Raw genomic sequence first — 21334 nt, forward strand, 5'->3', positions numbered from 1 at the left:
GGTAGAAAATTCATGTGTTTGGTTAAAAATTAAACTGTTTCATTTAAAAATTATTTCAATAAAAATTCAAGTGTTAGGCAGAAAATTTCATTACAAATTAAAATATTTTGTTAAAAATTCATGTATTTTGTTCCAAATTTTTAAAATAGAAATTCAATATTTGCAACTAACAATAAAATTTTAACCTATTAGTTGTTAACAATTTATCTTTTTTAGTTGAAAATCATCTATCTTGTTGAAAATATGTCTTTTTTTGGTAGAAAATTTATTTTCTGGGTTGAAAATTCAACTGTTTGTTTGCAATTTTTTTATTGAACATTGTTGATTTGAATTAAAAGTTAATTTAGTTGTTTAAAAAGTTAACTAAGTTCGTTGAAAATTTTTTTTTATTGAAACAGATTTTTTTGCCTAAAATATAGCTATTCCATTTTTGCTAAAGAATTATAGAAAATTTACGTTTTGATTAAAATTCATATTTTGGTTCTGAAAAGTCAAGTGAAATCTTTTTTTTTTATGAAAATTCAACTATTTTGATCAAAATCTATCTTTTTAGTTTGAAAATTTTTCTATTTTACTAGAAATTGCATCTTGCTCGCATAAAAATGCAAGTTGTTGGTTGAAAATTTAACAATTTTGATAAAAAGGCATCCTTTTTGGTTGAAAATTGACCTATCTCGTAGAAAATTTACTTTTCGTGTAAAACTCATGTTTTAGTAAAGCAAACCGAAATCTTCTTTGAATGAAAATTACGTTTTTTGTTCACAATTTGTTGGTTGAAAGTTGAACTATGTGTTTGAAAATTGATGTTTATGAATTGAAAATTTAACGGCGTGGGTGAGATTTAAACTTACTCTTTACATTTTTTTTAAATAAAAGTTTATCTCCTTTGATTTCGAATGTAACTATTTTCTTGAAAATTAATTTTTTGGTTTGAATTTCAACTTTGTTTTGTTGAAAATTCAATTTCTGCAGAGAAAATTTGTTTATGTCCATAGAGGTTCAACGCTTTTGGTAAACAGTTTTTATATCATGTTGGAAACATTTTTATTTATTGCAAATTCGTCTTTTTGGTTCAAAAATGCATTTTTTAAAAGAAATTTTATCTCTTTTGTTTTAAATATCAATTGCACCTTTATTAAAATTTACATATGCAGATATATGTAGATAGAAATTTTTTTTCGGCAAAATTATGAGTAATTGAACTATAAAAACTTTTAAAGCAATTTACGAAAAAAATTCTGATTTTTGCTTTAAAGTGCTATAGTTTCTACACCGATCTAGATAGTATACTGTTTCTTTTTTATTCTAGTACACGAAACTCTAGCTTTCAGTCAAGTGTTGGGGGTTACCTTCAAATGGCCTTGAACTAATTTCGGGGTGGGTGGGGGGGGGCAGAAACGTAAATAGTAAGGGCCGCCTCACTGTTTACGTGAATATAAAGTTAATTGTTATCAACTTCTTGTGGTGAGATCGCGTCTGTTGATTGTTCTAAAATATGAGAAAGTAATAATAAATTGCAGAATAATTTAATATTAAGGATATACACTAGTTATCTCAAGCATTTTTAAAGAAAAACACTTAAATAAAGAAATTAAAATATGTCTTATTCATATTTTGTAGTAAAAGGATCGTTTCCTCGTCTTCTGCTTGATTATTATGACATAAAATTTAGTATAAATACCATTAAAAATATATCAAAATAACGTACAGTAACGTAAGTTACTTTGCATTACAGTTACCCAAAAATTCTGATGCTATAGGGTAACCTTTATACTCTTAACTCTCTTTTATTTACTTAAGAATATTTATATTTGTACTCACCAGCTGTTAGAAGATATTTGTTGAACAACTTTGGACTTTCTAAATATCCTCTATGGCGCGAAGTTTTCGTTTGCAATTTGCTGAACGGGATGCCTTCTTTTTGGACAGCATTTCGATACAGAAGAATTTTTCTAAGTACCTTGTATTTTCATTGAGGAACAAAAGACAAATAAGTAGCTAAGGTGTTACGGAACTTGCATAATTACCATTCGTAAGTAGGGACAGTGGGAGAAAAATCAGGTGTAGTAGGCAATATAGAACAGGTAACATGATTGCATTTAACTTAAGTTTAAAACTCTATAAATAACCCAAAATTGGGACAATCGATACCCGAGTTGGACTCTTACAATGAACCATCATCGCAAGAAATCAAAATAAGCTTTACTCTGTCCAGCAAGAGACCGTAGATATACTATGAATAGGTTAATCACATTTAGTGCATTCAGAAATATATCACACTATCGTCGGAAATTGTCAGCACGATACGCGAAAGTAATATGAAAAATCACTGCTGACTTTAAAACGTGGCTATTCGTTTTAAAATTGACAGAGAAACTTTTTTAAAAATCGGTTTAAAAACTTATTGAATTACGCATCAAATGATCCATAATACATATATTTTTAACATTTTGGAGATAATATACTGTGCGATAAGTTTGAAAAAAAATTGCAGGATTTCCCGAATTGTGTACCTCGACTTCAACTGGTGGCATGGCCGAGGAAAGTTCGTAGCAAAAATCCCAAATTCATACAAATTAGTCTTTGAAATCTTAACTATAATTTCAGCCCCTAAAATTTGAAGAATCATCATGGGTTCTCGAGATACGACTAATGAATGTGCTGTCATGTAGTTACTACTTTTCTTGTTGGGACGGCAGTATTTTCTCTGGTTGCGCAAAGCTGTATAGTCAGGTCATTTTGGATAATTGTGTCGGAAATTAATATTCCTAATACCTATTCCGGCGCCCTCCAAGACGCTGCGCCCTGGGCGACCACCCAGGTCGCCCACCCCAAAGGCCGGCACTGCATACGCTACATATATGCTACACATTTCCCTTTTCGGGAGAAAGAAAATCAGTAATTTTTTTTTCGAAATTCGAATATTAACACGTGCCATCGGCCACTTCAAAATCCCATTTAATGAACATGGAGAAATTTTCGAAAAATTGATCTCATGTTCCAGGTTTCATCGAAACGTGCCAAATTTTTTAGGGATTTAAGAGGAGTGTCTACGAAATAAAACCATACTAATAAATTTCATTTCCAACCCAACCGCACCCTCTCTAGCTCAATTTTTAGAAATTTTGAAAATAAACAATAAACAATTGTTTAAATAATTGCATAATGTTTTAAGACAAATTTACTACAAAAAATGACAAAATATTGCGTTTCAATTAGAAAATACGATTATTTTTACATTTTTAGGGCATGAATAATTGTTAAAAAAGTCATGGCAAATGTTCAAATTATCCATAAAAAATTATGTGTATAAAAAAATACGAAACTTGCTTAAAAGTAACGATAATATATAAAAATGTAGTTTTTTTTATTTCTGTGTCATATTTGGGGCGCTGTGGGGAGGGTGGTTGTAATCTGGAAATGAAGGTTATAAGTATGGTTATATTTTGTAGACACTCCTCTTAAAACCCTAAAAAACTTGGTATGTTTGGATGAAACCCTGGATTATGAGTTTAATTTTTCGAAAATTAAAAATTTCCCGAAGTTAATTAAATGAAATTTTGAAGTGCCCGGTGGCACGTGTTAATATTCGCATTTCGAAAAAAATTTACCGCTTTTCTTTCTCCAGGAATGGAAATTTTGTGCGGGTGTCTTGCTCTCTAGAGTGAAAAATTTTGGTATTTCCACATAATCGGCATAGGTCAACCTCGTCGTAATGTAACACGTTTTTTCGATAATTTCTGGTGCTAACAACCCTGTACTGAATCGCGATGACAAATCTTTCTGTTTCTGGTAACCGCACGACCATGTTGAACCAATATTGGATGCTTCACTATCGACTTAATATGGATCTAGGGTTATAGGGTGCTCACCGTGGATGTATTTGCGTCTCCATTGCGTTTCTAATTCCTCTTTGGGTTCTGCCCCAATATTCATGGTCTCTTCCGAGGAAAAATTTAATCGAGTTTAATCGAGAGCCGCTTCGCAGATGGTATTATAAGGAGGAACATTTCGCTTGCGGTTAAAATGGTTTCGTGACTGTATAATTTATGACTTTCGCAGTTTCTTGACATCTAGAATGCCTCTACCTCCTCTGGTTCTTGGTAAAACTACCCTCGAAATCGCTGAATTACTGTGGTGTATTCGGTGCTTCGTATATTTCTACGCGAATGGTTCTTTTAACCCTCTGTTCAATGAGACCAAATAAGTACGTGAAGGCAGTCGTTAAGCTATTCTTGACTATAGTATGCTTAATACCCTTTGATTTGAGAATACCCCGCTATTTATATAACTCTCCCTCAGTTATAGCCTCAATGTCATGCTCGTGTTTGTTCTCTAGTGCTGCTGTCCTTAATTCTCTTCTGGTTAAGTGCACTCTTCTGTATTTATCTAGTCCGAACTTCATGTGAATATTTTTGAAAAACTGTTTTGTGACAGCGATCAATTGCTGAAATTTGTATTAAAGAGAGGCCAGTTGATGACTCTTCTGATTATCATATATTTTGAACTCACGAGACATGATATTTAGTGTTTTTCTTAATGGGTTCAATCTTAAACAGAACCATAATGCACCGAAAAAGATTATTTAAACGATAACCGTCGTAATGAGTATCGATCTAGTTCATTCTTGCACGTCAAAACATTCAAAACATTCATCTTAGAAAGTCGATGATGCGTGGGTAGCTTTATAAAATTTAAAGACTTAATGCAAACAGCCATGTAGTACAAAAGGATACACTCGCTGGTAGTCAAAGTATGCTATGTGCAAGTTTCTTTGGTGTTTATGAGCTTGTTTTATGGCAACAGCACCTGTGTTGACTAGATCCTTATTTCCCCGCGAGCTTTTGCAAGATTTTTTTTGCTCCTATGTGAGGATGTTATCCTTGTTGCAGTGAAAATGTACCTTATCTGAAATTACAGCTGAAAGGCATTTACAAATTTTTGGAAGACAGGCAATCAGTCGAAATTCAGATGAATTTGACAGTCTGGGTTTTTAGGCAACATATACGCAGTACCTTTGAGCATAGAGCCTGGCATCAGATCTGGGTGTTTGGTGATCGGAAAACACCGTGTCCGCGCAGGATGTACACTTGCCTGAAACTTATAGCATAAATTGTGCACCATATACGTACATGGAGCTTTCCAGTTACTTGTCCTTTTTAAAATCGCTGTTCCTATTTCATCTGCTTCCTTTTTGTATTACTTTTCTTGCAACGATGAAGTCCAGTAGTAAGAACATCAAGTATGTGCCGTTAAGAGTCTATAATATCATCCAATATTGATGATGTTAATGTCTCCATGTGCCGAAGGTGGATCATTTTAGTAACACGGTTTATCAGCTTTCTAGTTCGATTTTCTTTTTTATATTAAGTTAGCCGACCCAATTTATACCTTGCGTTGCTGAAATTCATATTCAACTTGATCTGATATGGAGGATCTGAATCCCTTTCAGGAGTAAACATTACATTTGTAGGCCTAGTTCTGCAGCCCAACGTTTTAATGGTTGGCCACAGCTGCAAAGTATACAAGAGTTTGCACCTCTAACGCATTTTGTGTTGCGTTCAAATTCTCAGGCAACACCTTGCTGTTAAAGTGTTCCATTAGTACACGCTAATCATTTGTGATGTTCATCTTGGACAGAGAATGTCTTTGCGTTGGTTCTACATGTCTGAACTGTAGTAAAGCGTGACTAAAATTCCTTTTAAGGTGCTGTAGGTTTTCTGAAATATCGCTGTTCACATCATCGTTATTAATGCCCAGATGTGGTTCTGGTGGATCCGGTACAGAATGTTTATTATCATTAGCACCTATGCCTTCAGCTTCAATCAAGTCTTCGTTGTCCACGTCTTTCAAAGAAAGTCCACCCAAAGGAAGCTGCTGTTATAATTCCATTTTGACAGCACTTTTTTCAACAACCGAAAGGAATCTGTTTATAGATATTGAGGATTTCTGATCCGCCAGATTCTGCTCATCTATTCTTGTGGCTAGCTCTAGGTATTTAAGTCAGAAAAGTCTATGATGTTCTCTCCTCACACTTTGCCCACTTTTCTCTGCCAAAAAATAAAAAACATCCCCATATAAGATATAATCTTCGTTTTCTTAAACGGACATTGGAATGTGTCTAGAGAAAGGCATCCATTCTGTTAAGTTTCGCGGCAGCCAGCAATAATGTGCTCGATGGTTTCATTCTTACCTTCACATAGTCGGAACTGGTTAACCGCGTCTTTACTTAACACGTCTTTGTAACATTGTCCTGTATTGTAATGACAAAACTTTCCGTTTCTGGATACAGGACACGCTTTCTTAGCCAAATATTGGATGTCTAACTATCCACCTCATGTTGATCTAACGATTTTGGGTGCTCGCAGTAGATAGCTTTCTCTCTTCATTGCATTTCTAATTCCTCTATGGTTTCTGCTCCGATATTCAAGGAATTGCCTGAGGAAAAATTCTAGGACATATAGTCAAAATACGTTTTACAGATAGTTTTATTAAGCGCAACATCTCGCTTTCTGCTAAAATAGTCTCGAGACTGTATAACTTCTGACTTACACCTTTCAATCAATGAATTAATGTGGTGCATTCGGTGCTTCGTAATATCTACGCGGACGATTTTGGTTAAACTTTCAAGGTAAATTTTAGATCATTTGATGAGCCCGATGGGGTACGTGAGGACAGGGATGGCATTGGAGTTGATTGCTCTGACTCCGCTTGCCGAGTTAAGAAAAATCTTCATAATGAATCTAAATTGTGTAGTGAAGGCATTTGTTAGGCTTTTCTTAAATATCGTATGCTGAATATCCTTGGTTTTAAGAATACCCAGATATATTATACGGCTCGCCATCAGCAATTGTCTGGATATAATTTTCGAACTCGTTTGGTAGCTTCGCGGTCCCTAATTCCCTTCTGATTGAATGCACTGTTTTGCATTTATCTAGTCCGAGCTCTATATAGTTATCATTGGAAAACTGCCTTGTGACATCTATCGCTTGCTGCAATTTCTGGGATGAACTAGCGTATAGCATTAGGCCATCCATGTACAGAAGATGAGTCCCTTAACGACCATTCTCATTATTATTGTGTTCTGAACCCATAAAACATGCTATTAAGTATATGAATGGGTTCAACGCTAAACAGAACCATAATGCACTGAAAGAATCTTCTTGAAAAATACCCGTCGTAATGCTTATTGATCTAGTTATCCTTGTTTGTCTATCTTTGAAATACTTGATTCTTGTACTCCAAATCATCATCGCACTACTTATCTTAGAAAATCAATGATTCGTGGGAAGATCTCGTAAGATTTTAAGACTTCGCTTGTAATGAATGTATGCCATGTACAAGTTCTTTTATGTCTATGGGCTTGCTTCATGATAACAGTGTCTGTGGTGACTAGATCCTTACTGCCCCGCAAGTTTTTGCAACATCCTTTTTGTGCTTTTGTAAGGATGTCATCCTCGTTGAAGTAAAATATACCTTATCTGAAATAATAGCTGTAAGGCATTTATAAATTGCTGGAAGGAAGGCTATCGGCCGAAATTTAAATGGATTTTGAGCATCTGGTTTTTTAGGCATCATACACATAGTACCCGGGAGCATAAAGCCCGGCATCAGATCTGGGTATTCGATGATCTTATGAAAACACCTTGCTAAAGCAGGATGCACATTCCTCGTATACTTGCACCAGAAGTTGTGCACCATTTCCGGACTCTCAGCTTCCCAGTTACTTGCTATTTTCAAAACCGCTGAAAGATCTAAAGCTTTGATGTTTGTCAGCTCCATTTCAGGGTTATTGCTAGTTCTTGTATTCTCTACTTGAAACCACACAGCATCCAAATTGCTTCTATTCGTTTTTCTACAAACACCCGAACAATAGTTAGTCATGTCTTTCAACTGAGGGACTTTGGTGTCTTGCTGGTTATTTTGCTTTACACTCAGTTCACAATAGAACCTTCTTTCATCTGTCTAAAAGGTTTTATTTCGTTACCTTCTTGCACTAATTTTCTTGTAATGACGCAGCTTGACAGTAAGACCATCAAGTTTCTGTCGTTGGGAGTCGATAACCTCATCTAACATTGACAGTTTTAATGCTTCGATGTACCGAGGGCGCAAGATTTTAGTAACATGGTTTGTCAGTTTTCTGCTACTGTTTCTATTTTTATATTAAGTCAATTAACCCAATTTGCACCTTACTTTGCTGAAATCCATATCCAAGCTGATATTCCACGGTGGATCTTGATCCCTTCTGTTGTAGGCCTAGTTTTGCGGCCCAACGTTCTGACGGTTGCTACAGCTTCACATTATACAAGAGGTTGCACTTCTAACGCAGTTTGTTTTGCGTTCACATGCGTAGATAAAATCTTGCTGTTAAGTTGTTCTATCAGTACACGCAGGTAATTTGTGATATTCATCTTGGACAAAGATTACCTTTGTGTTGGTTCTACATGTATGAACACTAGTAAAGCATTATCTAAATTCCTTTCAAGGCACTGTAGTTTTTCAGGGATTTCGCTGTTCACACCATCGTTATTAACAACCGAATGTGGTTCTAGTGGATCCGATATTGATTTTCGTTATCCCTATAACCTATGTCTTCAGCTTCAATCTTGTCTTTGTTGTCCACATCCTCCAAGGGGAGTTCATTAATAGGAAGCTGCTGATCCACTTCAATTTCGATATCAGCTATGTCGACAGATGAAAGCAATCTGTTTTCAAACATTAAGCGTTTAGATCTACTAAATTTTGCTTATTTATTCTTATGGCTAGCTTTGGGTACTTAAGTAAGAAGTTTCGATGATGTTCTCTTCTTAAGCTTTGCCCACTTTTCTCTGCAAAAAATAAAGGCGCATAACATCTTAGTTCATGGATCATGGCTTCTGTCTCTAGTTGTGTAAGGAAGATGTGGAAGATTTGAAATGTGGTGGTGCTGAATCATGAACACGTTGCGGAAGAACATTAATTGCGCCTGCTTGATCGTGTGACTCAGATTCCTCTAACTTATGTTCATTGCCGTGGTTTTTCCACGCCAAATCAACCTGTTGTATAATCTCCATTGTTCCGTTTTCTGAGATGTGTAAATTACTTCTGCTGCCCTTAACTTTAGCGATAAGATCCCTTAGTACAACTTTCTTTATATGAGGAGACTTTGAAGCAAATTTTGTTATAAAATTGTGTCCTGTTTCGATTTTCGTTTCAAACTTTCCACTTTCGTAATAGAGACGCACTAATAACTCTTTCATTGAGGTATCCCACTTGATGCCCTTCCACAGTATTTCTGTCAAGGTGGTTGGCTGCTAATACCTTACGCCAACCAAAGCATCCTCAGTAGGCACAGTTGATGTTCCACCGTTTACCAGGGTCGGGCGGGCGCCCCGACGATCCTCGGGAAGGGTCCAACAACGATATATATTCAATAAATTTTTCTTAGTCTCTTTCCTTTTGATTCTCTGCTTGTATGACATGGGAAACCCTATCAGTAGCAATGCTACAGGGAACATAGACGCCAACGATAGCTCCACGAGCACTCAGCACCTTCGCCTGGCAGCGTGCTAGCCGCTGGCGGCGTGGCATGCTTTCTTGTAGAATGTATGTTTCCGTCAATTTTATATGAATCGCTCTGAAAATTTCCCAAAAACTTCCGTTAATAATGAGGAACAAGTGTCTCACAGAAAGTTGTTTTAACTTTAAAGTTCCCTAGATACTTTTTGTTGGCGAAAATGAAAAAACGGGGTACTAATGGGTTTTAATTTTCAATTAAATGTTATTAAATAATAAGCTATGTTCAGTTTTTTCTTTAGTTTTTAGACATCGTTAGGTTATATTTTGTGTATATATCAAACTTTCAAACAATTCCAATACTATTTGCCCTATTTACGATGATTTTTTTTTTAAAGTACTTAAATTTAGGAAAGAATTTTTTTCAGTTTTTCATGCTCATTATTAAAAATACTCATTTGATAAAAAAACGGAAACTAGAAAAAAGTTAAGTCACATAATTCTCTACACGTCTATATTTAAAAAATCCTGGGCAAGTTTCTCGATTCAGGCCCTTAACTGTCTACGAATGTAATGAAAAGCGAAGAGAATGGATGCATCCTTGTTTAATACCTTGCCTAATATCGAACCAATCACTTGGTTGTTCATTCATTCTCACACTCGCTTCGCTACCTCCATGTACTGATTTCATTGCTTTCTGGAGCCATCTAGTGACTTTTTACTCTTTCAGGACATCCCGCAGCTCACTTCTAACCACCTCGTTGAATGATTTTTCTAGATCAAAAAATGCACAGAAAACTTTTTGCTTACCCTTAAACTTTTTTCTATCCTTTGTCTCATGCTAAATATTTGATTCTCACATGATCTTCCTGGCTTAAATCAACATTGGACTTTCCAGATCCTTCCTTCTGTTGTTTTCATTACACTATTAATGAGTATTTTTATATATTTGTTGTATGCACGATCGTACTTTTAACCTCAGACTGAATGCAAGGTTGTGCCATACGCACATATATTTACACACCGCACTGACGGACAGCTGCCTCCCACTACCCCACCTAACCTAACCGGAAGTCTCCATTAAACTCAGCTCGACCAATCCTTATTAGGCACATGGTTTGTCGCATCGTTCTCTAGAGGACCTTACCCTCTGTCGGATTGCAGCGTTCTCAAAATAAGTGGGTGGACGTCTGAGACACAGGTCGAACTGGCATTGTGCTCATGTGTTTAGCTCAGCAGTGTCACGTAGAAATATCAGAAGGCGTGTTTTACCTCATACCCTTTACACTCGAACTTGGAATTCAGTAAACTTAATTTGAGCGTTCCGAGAACTGATATCGCGTGACGGTTTCAAATTAGAGAAGGTGCGAGGGACAATATGCCCCTTTATCATTCCAAACACCCATTTCCATACATTGTTTGAAAATGTACCTTTACGTTTACCGGAAGCATCCCTTATCTCAGCCAAAGTTTCAATCCATTCCCAAGATACTTTATTTTTTGTATTGTGCATTGTTTAAAGTATACGCCTAACTACCAACTCCATACGAGAAATTGATTTTGAGAGTAAAAATCAGGTTCAAAATAATTAGCCCGGCGTCGTAAGGTGGACAGTCAAGCTATGACGTCAGTCCTATCCGGCTTCGGTGAATGAATGGGAATAAGTAAGAGAGATCTAGAATGGAAAAAGTATTGGTTGGTTTTTATTGTGTCTACTGACAAGGGCACTAGCCACCAGCTCTTGAGAATTCGTTACGCAGTATTTTAAGTTTCTTGTAATCGTTCAAAACATCGAATAAATGACCCAAAGCATTTGTTTTATTTGGGAAGTTCATCAAAACATAAGAAAATCCCTTGAAATTATTTTGGTATTCCAAACAGCGTACAAAATTTGCTCAAAAATAAAATGGCAGCTCGCTCCGACATATTAAAAAGGAGCTGCCAAAAATCAGTTTTTTTAAAAAAACTTTTTTGTTGGTGCATCGGAAGTTAAAAATAGTCATTTTCAAAATTGTAGAAAAGTACAAATCCTTCAAAATCTTTTGAAATACCTAGAACTTTTTTTAAGATTGCTAAAGTACTTTCGAATTTTTCTAAATAACTCTTCTAACGTTTATATACTTCTTTGAATTTCCTTTAAGTTATGAAAATAAATTAAAAATTCCTGGACAGCTTTTAAAACATCCTCAAATATTTAAAACCCTTTAAAATCTTATGAAATCTCTTGAAATTTTTCAAAGCCCTTGAAAATATCTTGAATTTTTAAAAATACCCTGAAATATTTCAAATCATTTGAAATCTCATATTGAATTTCTGTTAGCAATTGAAAATTCCTTCAATTCTTTTAAAATTCTCCCAAAATCTTTTGAAATACTTAGAAATTTTTTTAAAAGATTTCTAAAGTACTTTGGAATTTTTTAAAATAACCCTTAGAAATTTTTTTAATTCTTTGGAATTCCTTTCAGTTATAAAAATAAATTGAAAATTCCTTGACATCTTTTAAAACATCCTCAAATATTTAAAATCCCGAAAAATCTTTTCAAATTGCTTAAAATTTTTTAAAGTTTCAGGTTGAAATTGAGAAAACTTTGAGCTTTACAAAATTCTGATTATAGAGTTTCAGAAGTTTAAAATTTCTGAATTTTCCTACTTAGTTCAGCGAGAACGAAATTCACAGGAGATCTCCTTCATATTTATATTAATCTAAAAAATCTCAAGGGAAAAATTAAAATTGGCCCTTTTTGTAAAATAAATTTTTCAGTTTTTCTAAAAATTATCGTTGTTTTGGCAGTTTGAAGACATTTTGAATTTACTCTAAAGAATTGGAGAGATACAACTTTAAAAAAAAAATTTGTAATTTTTTCCATAATTCGCTTGAGTTTGTGAGAAGAATAACACAGGCCGACAAAATTTGACAAAGGTCCGGAACCAGAGACCAGACCTAGTATACCCGAAGGTTTTTGCTGCGCTGAATCCGAATCCGACCTCAGAAAAATTCCATCACCCTCAGTTTCATTGATTGAAGTTAAGTATTTTCGCAGTTTCGTAACAACGTTAAAACACCCTATATAGCATATGTGAGGCTATAAGCCCAATTTATAAGTGATCGTATTCGATCGAAAAAATCTATATATAGGTTTTTGAGGTTGCTTATTGAGAATATGAAGTCAGATTTTGAAAATTCAATATGGCTGCCATTTTGGGTCCGCCATTTTGAATTCGTCAAATTTGATATTGGATTTGTAATCAGCGACCTCCAAAACCCCTTAGTATACATTATCATACCGGGTATACATTATATACCGGGTATACCGGGTATACCGGGTATACATTATCATTACCGGGCTTGGGGGTGAAATTTTTCATATTTGAATCCGCCATATCTCGGCTATGAAAAATCTTATCAAAAAGTTAAGCATCGCATTTTGAAGGTAAAGAGTAGTTCTTTACGATGCCATTGTCAGTTTGTGAAAAAAAATTTTCGCGATGTTACGGGGCCTCGAACACATCAAATTAACGGGTTTTTGACCCTTTTAGGTTAGAATATCTCGAAAACTGAGGGTGATGGAATTTTTCTGAGGTCAGATTCGGATTCAGCGCAGCAAAACCTTCGGGTATAGTAGGTCTGGTCTCTGGTTCTGAGAATTGTTGGCCTATGTAATTGATGAAAAGCGAAAAATATATTTGACAACGTTTTAAAAGATGTTAAGGAATTTTAAATTTATTTTCATAACTTAAAGAAATTTCAAACATTAAAAAAATTTTGGAAGGGTTATTTTTAAAAATTCCGAAGTACATAAGAAATCTTAAAAAAGTTCTAGGTATTTCAAAAGATTTTGAACGATTTTAAAAATTTGAAAGAATTTGAAAAGCTTCCAAGGAATTTTCAATTGATTGCAGTAATATAATATGAGATTTTAAAGGATTTGAAATATCTTAGGATGTTTGAATAGATTCCAAGAAATTTTCAATTTATTTAAATAATTTAGAATAAGATTTTGAAGGATTTGAAATATTTTAGGGTATTTTTAAAATTGCAAGGAATTTTCAAGAGCCTTGAAAAATTTCAAGAGATTTTAAAGGATTTTAAATATTTTAGGATGTTTTAAAACATTCGAAGGAATTTTCAATTATTTTCAATAATTTAAAGCGATTTAAAATAATTTTAACGATTCTTTCATCTTCTCTAATTGAAAGTGCAACATTTTCTTAAAAAATTATTTTTGTTGTTGTTGATGTTGATTTATCAATTTAGTTGAAAAAATGTTTGTCTAAAAACTGTTTTGGACTGCAAACTTAACTATTCTATGTGAAAAGTGTAATTGTAAAGTAATTGAAAAGTGATCTTTTTTTAGTTGAAAATTTTTGTATTTTATTGAATATTCGTCTTTTTTGGTAGAAAATTAATCTTTTTTGTCAAAAATTTTAATAAGGTTAAACATTAATTTTTTGTATAGAAAATTATTCTTGGTGCAAAATAAATTTCTTTTCTGCAAGTTCATGTACTTTATTAAAAATGCCTTTTTTACAGAAAACTAATTGTTTTAGTTGAAAGTTGAACTATGTCTATTACAAGTTATTCAACTATTAATTAATATTGATATAATATTTTATAATTATAATATTAACATTAACATTAATATATATATATATATATATATATATATATATACAATAGTAATAATATTCATACTATATACTCATGAAAAAATAAAACCTCAAAATCGGCGCATGCATAAAATTAAAAATCCTGCGAAACATTAAAATCGCCAATTTCTTCCAATTCTTTCAAATCGGGATCGGGATGCAAATAGAAGACCACCGAAGTTTTCTGAAGCTTTTAGATCGGCAATAATCGTGCAGCAGAAAACATGAGAAATCCGAAGTACGAGTCGTGCATCTACCCGCGTCCACTTCTTTAAGTTCGTACAGAGCCTCGAGTTGTATGGTCTTGAGGGTTCCTACTGTATTTTGTTAAAAATTCGTTTTTTTGTAGGCAATGCATGTTCTTTGTTGACAATTCATCTTTTTGGTACAAAATTTAATTATTTGGCTAAATTTATTTTTTTTTCTCGAAAATTCAAGTGTATGGTTCAAAAATCAACTATTCTGTAGAAAATTAATCTTTTTGTGGTAAAAGTTTCATGTTTGTTGGTGAAAAATGCAAGTAGTTGAAGAATAATTTTTTTTCTTAAGGATTCATCTTTTTTGTTGAAAATTCATCCTTTCACAATTTTGGAACAAAATTAAGAAGCGTTTTACAAATTTAAAAACTTTTTAAGAGAAAAAAAAGTTTTCTTAAAAATCATGAGAAAACTTTATACGGTTTTTTTATTTTGAAAAATGAATTTTAAGAGAAAATTACCTATTTCGAAAAAAAACATAACATATTTTAAGCCAATTTTTTTATGTGATTTTAGAAAATTTTAGAAAAAATTCGATCAAGTTTAAGAGATATTAGAAATTTTGAAAAGATTCAAAAATAATTTCAATATTGTAAAGATTTCAGAAAATTTTAAACAAAGTGTAAATTTTTGAAGATTTTGAACAAAGAATTAAGATATAGGTCTTATTCTTTTTTGGTATTGGCGATTCCTTCTTGAATAGTTATTACAGATTTATTGCAATATAGCACTATAAATAATATTTATTTTATTATTAAGTGAATTTTCAATTAGCTATCTTATAAAGACATGAAATTATAATTAAATTGTTATTATGAAAGATTAAAAATATTTTTTTTGTAAATACTCTTCAATAAATAACTAATCCTTGATTAATTGATACTACCGACAACATTACAAATTAAATCTGAAGATTATTCGCCAATTAGAATACAAACACCGAAATTAATGCTTCTAGTGAGAGAAGATTGGATATTTCAAACCGGGGAAAAACGGGAAAGAACCGGGTATTAGCCAAAGATCATAATAGCTCCTGTTTACGGTGCCTAATAAAAATTGAAATTTATAAATTGTGGAGATCAATATAGTCAGTAAAAGAAAAATTAATACAATGGAAATGAAAGAGATTATTTGAAATATATTATTTTCTTTTCATGTCAATCATATTAGCAGGAAACTCTAATAAGAAGAAGTCCACACAGTTTGAAATTTGAATTAACTATGTCTTCTTCTCATTTTCGATTTTTTAATGATTTTTTTCCTATTTAATTTATAGACTGATATAATGCATTTTGTCAATAATAGTATAATGGAAGATTTTTTATTCTCTGTAAACACCAGTTAGTAGAAAAATTCCTTTTATATTCTCATCAGCGAAGTTATTATATTTGCATTATATTTTAGCCCTCTACCCCCGCTTTTGTCAAATTTTCACATTTAAAAACTTTCTGAACCCGGAAACCAGGATTTCGCGAATGTGTATGTCTGTTTGTGTAGGTGAGTGCGTTAGTCTCTAGCGCGATTCCTTTCGAAAGAACTGGCAGATTGGATTGGCCTTTGATGTGATTTTTAAGTGTCTTAAACTGAAGTTCAAGTTCGTGAGCCAATTCTTTTGTATAAAAATTCAAAAAGTTAGACCATTTTGAAAATTGTTGAGATCACTTTCTTTAAAATTTAGAAATCCTATGTACCACTTTTTATAATGCTAAAGCTGACAAAAAATTTATCCCTGTGATTTTTTTCGGTAAAAAAAATTACCAGAATTTATTCACCAAATATATTTAAAGAAATTGATTAAAAAAAATAAACGGGCATAAAAATTTTAAGCTACAAATTTGTCATCAATAACTTTTTGAGAGAACGTGTAGATTTGGTTTTAATGGTAAGAAATAGCATTAAAAATAATACATACAATTTAATTAAATTAAAATAATACATCAAAGGAGACGAAAAAAATGAAAAGACAAAAGTTGTTCAACCAAAAAATATCCATAAATTTGGTATTAACCCGAGTAAAAATGCTTCGACTGGACTTCGACTTTGTTATGTTTTGAGTTTGTCTACAAGACATCGATGTCTGGCGGCGTCTCAAAACTGAGTCGAGATATAGGCCTTTGTCTTACTTTTATCGCCACGATAGGTGAAACGGCGTTTATTTGTCTTAAGTCGAGCCTTGTCTTGGCTAAGACGATGTTTACGTGACTCAGGACGAGCCTTGTCTTGGCTAATATTATCGAACCTTTTTCGGCTCATTAATGAGATTAAAATTGATTAATTAAAAATTTGTAATTATTAAGTTAGTTATTTTTAATGTAAAATTCAGAATCGGTGCATCTGAACGAGTATAACCCTTACACATTCTCTTCAAAAAAATAAAAATTATAACTTTCTACAAGGATCTCCTAAGCTGTTAGAAATACTTAAAAACAAACACAACATTTTCGATATCATCGTCAAAGAAGTATAATACAAATAACAATCCGTAAATAAGTTGATTTTATATATATTGTATAAAAATATAAAAGATTGTTTAATCATTAACAAAGATCAGCTTTTATGACTATTAGAATTACCCCTTTTTTAGGGCAGGTACGCATGTATTCAGCATGTCTTGATTTTATCATAAAAATACATTAGAAATTAAAAAATAAACTTTTTAATAACATTTTGTTTAACAACATTTGTCGCCTAAATTATATCTACAAATTCGCTTAGAACCACTTTACGCTAGGCTATACTATAGGCTAAATCTAGTTAATACCAACTCTGTTCCTCAGCTTGTGATTGCAGCGCCATCAAACCTAGTAGGAATTAATGCTAGTTTTACACAAGTTTCCAGTCAATTTTTCCCAAAGATTGGTTAGCACCCAACTAGGAATCTTGTCAAGAACCACTAAGGAATGTTACGCTGCTTCGAGTGAGGAACTGACTAAGAAATCTAGAAGGAATCTAGTTAGTTACTTACGGGGTACTTACGTAGTTTTAAATAAAATTGTTTCCATTATTAAATGAAACTAAACTATTCTATTTTCAAAAATATAAACTACATCAGAGATTTTTCATCCTTCGTTTGGTCGCTTGCCGTATTCAGTCCTTGGCCGCCCAAGCCCTGTCGGTTCTAACTCCATCCCAATCTTTGGCGTTGGAGATGACGCGTGACAACGCCTTTTCGAAGTCTTTAGAGGACAATATTTCATCAAATCAGGACATCTAGTATCGGGACAACTAGTCGCGGGACATTTTGTCGTGGGAAATCTAGTCGCCGGGACGTCTAATCACAAGGACATCTAGTAGCCAGGCGTAGTTCCCAAGCACTTTCAGTTGTACAAACGTTATCTCATCAATCATGACAAAATAAACATAATTTGGAGAATGATATTGATTATAAGATAGATATAAGAGCATAATTGTACCTGTAAATATTATTTTCTAAAAATTGAAAACATTGTTGGACATTCCTCGTACAAATGATCAAAAATATATAATGGATGAAAAAAAAATGTTTAAGTACAAAAAACTAACATAATTTCTATAGAAATCTACAAATAAATACAATCAATTACAACCAAAAATACAGGAAAGTACCATTTTTTTTATTTGAACGAAGTTGGTACTTTGTATTTGATTGTATAGGGCAAGGGTGGGGGGCAGCGTCAATAAGTTAAGAGTCAATGTTTTTTTAAAAGTTAATAAGATGTTAAATTGATCCAGTTTGTTCTCATTTCAAGTTCTACATTATATTATATTTCTATAAGTATTAATCACATAAAAAAAACAATGATTTACTTATTTAATTATTTCTAACATGCTGTATCTCATCGGCTTTGCCCTTCACCTGAGGGCAAAGCCGTCTGCAGCTTTTTATGAAAATCAAAACATTTAAAGAAAAGAAAATATGATAGTTTGCTTCTGTGGTATTTTATGTACTGGAAAAATTACCTTTAAAGATGTCCAACAAGAAGAATAAGTTATTTTGAATAAAAATAGAGATAGCTGTAATATAACCTCTGATTCGTTGACATTTTGCTGGAAACGGAATTTACGCAATGTTTCTACTGTACCAATACAAGAAAACTGCATACCGACCGGATTGATAATAACAATATTTAATAATTTCTTCCCATGGACATAGGAAATAAGGGACTAGGCATGCCACTGCGGGGGTGATGCAATGAGGGGGAGGTCCGCCATCTTTTGATGTACCGCGACAAACATGGCAGCGCCCACATGTTTATATTTTCATGTACAGTTGGCCGGCCAAAATGCTCGTGTGCATAATCAAATGGCACGTCGTAAGATGGCGGCTCTCCCCACTATCCCCCCTCCCGTGGATTCAACCCCGCTCGCCCTAGTTAGGATGGCATGCCTAGTCCCGTTTTCTAATGTCCATGTTTCTTCCATGTAGCCCACAAGACAAGTTGCTGTTCTACATTGCTGATCATTTATCGACGAAACTTGTGACACGTGTTTCACCTAAGCATTTTGTCAATATTATTTTCGTCATGCTTGCCCCAGTGACCAAGCCTCACTTATTTATGAGATATATTATATTTTGGACTTGAATTATGTCTAATTAATATAATTAGATTGTGTGATATTATTTTATCTGTTAAAATATCAAATTTTTGTACGGTGAGTATTGTCAATAGAGTTGAAAACTTTATATTTCTGTCAGCGAAACTTCCATTCTTTCGTGGTAAAAACTATTTTCTGTATAATTTTTCTCTTGCAACGTCAATTTTCAAGATTTTAGTAAGTAACAAAATCTCTCTGATGAAATAGATTTATTTGATGCAAAATAGAACTAAAATTGTTAAATAATAGCCATGCTATAAGGAAAATCACCTTTGCCCCACTCTTTCGCGCTGCCCCCCTTTACCCTATTGTAATCTTATTGTTCTACAAGAATTTAGGTACCAGTACACCTACAAGAATCTACTGTAATTTGATTATATTTGAAATGAACATTGATATGAATGAAATTAAATAGTTTTTTTTCTGAATTTGCTGTTGCCTAAATCATTTAGCAGAACAGAAAGTGACATTTAGTCAAAAAAATTTGCTAATTTTTTAATTTTTAGAGGATCAACTACCCTTGCCAACCACCCATTATTCATACATGCTAAACACAAGTTTGATTGTCTATATTTGAAATTTAAAAACGCAAAAAATCTTTTTTTATCCCACGAATCATGGGGTAGGTAAGAATTTTTGGCATTGTCCTAAAAACCACCATTTTAAATATACATTGTTTCATTTTCTAAACCTTCAATTAATAATTGTTCAGGGTATAAGCACTTTCTAAATATAAATTCTTAATAATAGTATTTAATTTAGAAGTTGATCAATTTATGAAGATTTTATTGATTACAAAGGCCCACAGAAAAAAATTTGCCTGTACGACACACGTGACTAGGCTACCCTAATGGATTTTGAGGCGCTGAATTTGAATATGGCCTCAGGATTTGTCCTACATGTCTCAGTTTTCCATTAGATGCAAAATGTAGGGAAAAGCCTAGGGATTTTCTCGTCACACAGGCCATACCAAAAATTTGTCTGCACGAGACAAGTGTCTAGGCTACCCTTATGGATTTTGAGCCGCTGAATCCAAATCTGGCTTCAGAATTGATCTTATTCCTCTCAGTTTCCCCTAGATGCATAAAATAAGGAAAACCCTAGGGATAACTTGCACTTTATTTTGATAAAGCCACTATACGCGAAAATAGGCACATCGATATTATGTTCTTAAGTGCAACTTGTAGAGACTTAATTTGTACACAGAAATTTTTTTTAGTGTGCCTTCTATTTGCCCTAGATTAGGTAATTCTAAGGAAATAGAAGGGCCTATTCAGATTATATAGATTTACACGGAAAAAATAACAAAAACCTAATATCATTTACAGTTTTGCGTGCGAAATCAATTACTTGTCCCGTGCAGACAACTTTTTTTTGGTGGGCCTATTTTCGCGTGTACTGGTATTATAAAAATAAAGTCCAGAATATCCCTAGGTTTTTGCCAATTTTCTGCATCTAGAGGAAAACTGAGACGTGTACGAGAAGTTCTAAGGCCAGATTTGGGTTCACCGGCTTAAAATCCATAAAAGTAGCCTAGTTACTTGTTTCGTGCAGGCAAGTGTTTTGTATGCTGCCTGTGACCAGAAAAGTCGTAAGCTTTTCCCTAAATTTCGTATGTAGGGAGAAACTGGTAGAAGCTCGAAAAAATTAGTGGTCAAATTTATATCGAGAGCGCAAACTTCAGAGGAAATAGCATTTGTCTTATTTTTTGATTTATAAGCCAGTTTAACATGCGCAAGACCTTCAAATTTCCGTAGATTTATCCTAGCTAGGGGAAACTGTAAGCACACTAAGGAATTTTTGTGTTTGAATTTGATCTGTAAGAGTCACAGCACATAAGAATATGAAACCAGTACGTGTATTCTTCTGTATACTGGTATTATTAAACTAATGTCCAGAATAGCCCCAGTCCCCCCCACCCCTATTTTCTGCATCTAGGGGAAAACTGAGATGTGTAGGACAGATTCTGAGGACAGATTTGGATTCATCAGCTCAAAATCCATAAGGTTTACCTAATCACTTGTCTCGTGCAAACAGATTTTTTTGTATGGCCTGTGGGACGAGAAAATGCCTAGGCTTTTCATTACCTCTTGAATCTAGGGGGAGACTGAGATGCGTAGGAAAAATTCTGAGGCCATATTCGTATTTAGCGGCCAAAAATCCATAAGGGTAGCCTAGTCACTTCTCTCGTGCAGACAACTTTTTTTTGTGGGCCTGTGTTCAAAAACTTTTGCAACTTGTACCTAAAGATATTGAAAACTGAGAAACATAGAAATTTAAATTTTCAAACTAAATACTTCAAGTTTTTTAATTTGACTGATGCTTCAAATATTGTATACTGTTCTTAGTATAAGTATTGT

This window comes from Belonocnema kinseyi, chromosome 5 (genome assembly GCF_010883055.1).
Source record: "Belonocnema kinseyi isolate 2016_QV_RU_SX_M_011 chromosome 5, B_treatae_v1, whole genome shotgun sequence".
NCBI classification, from domain to species: Eukaryota; Metazoa; Arthropoda; class Insecta; order Hymenoptera; family Cynipidae; genus Belonocnema; species Belonocnema kinseyi.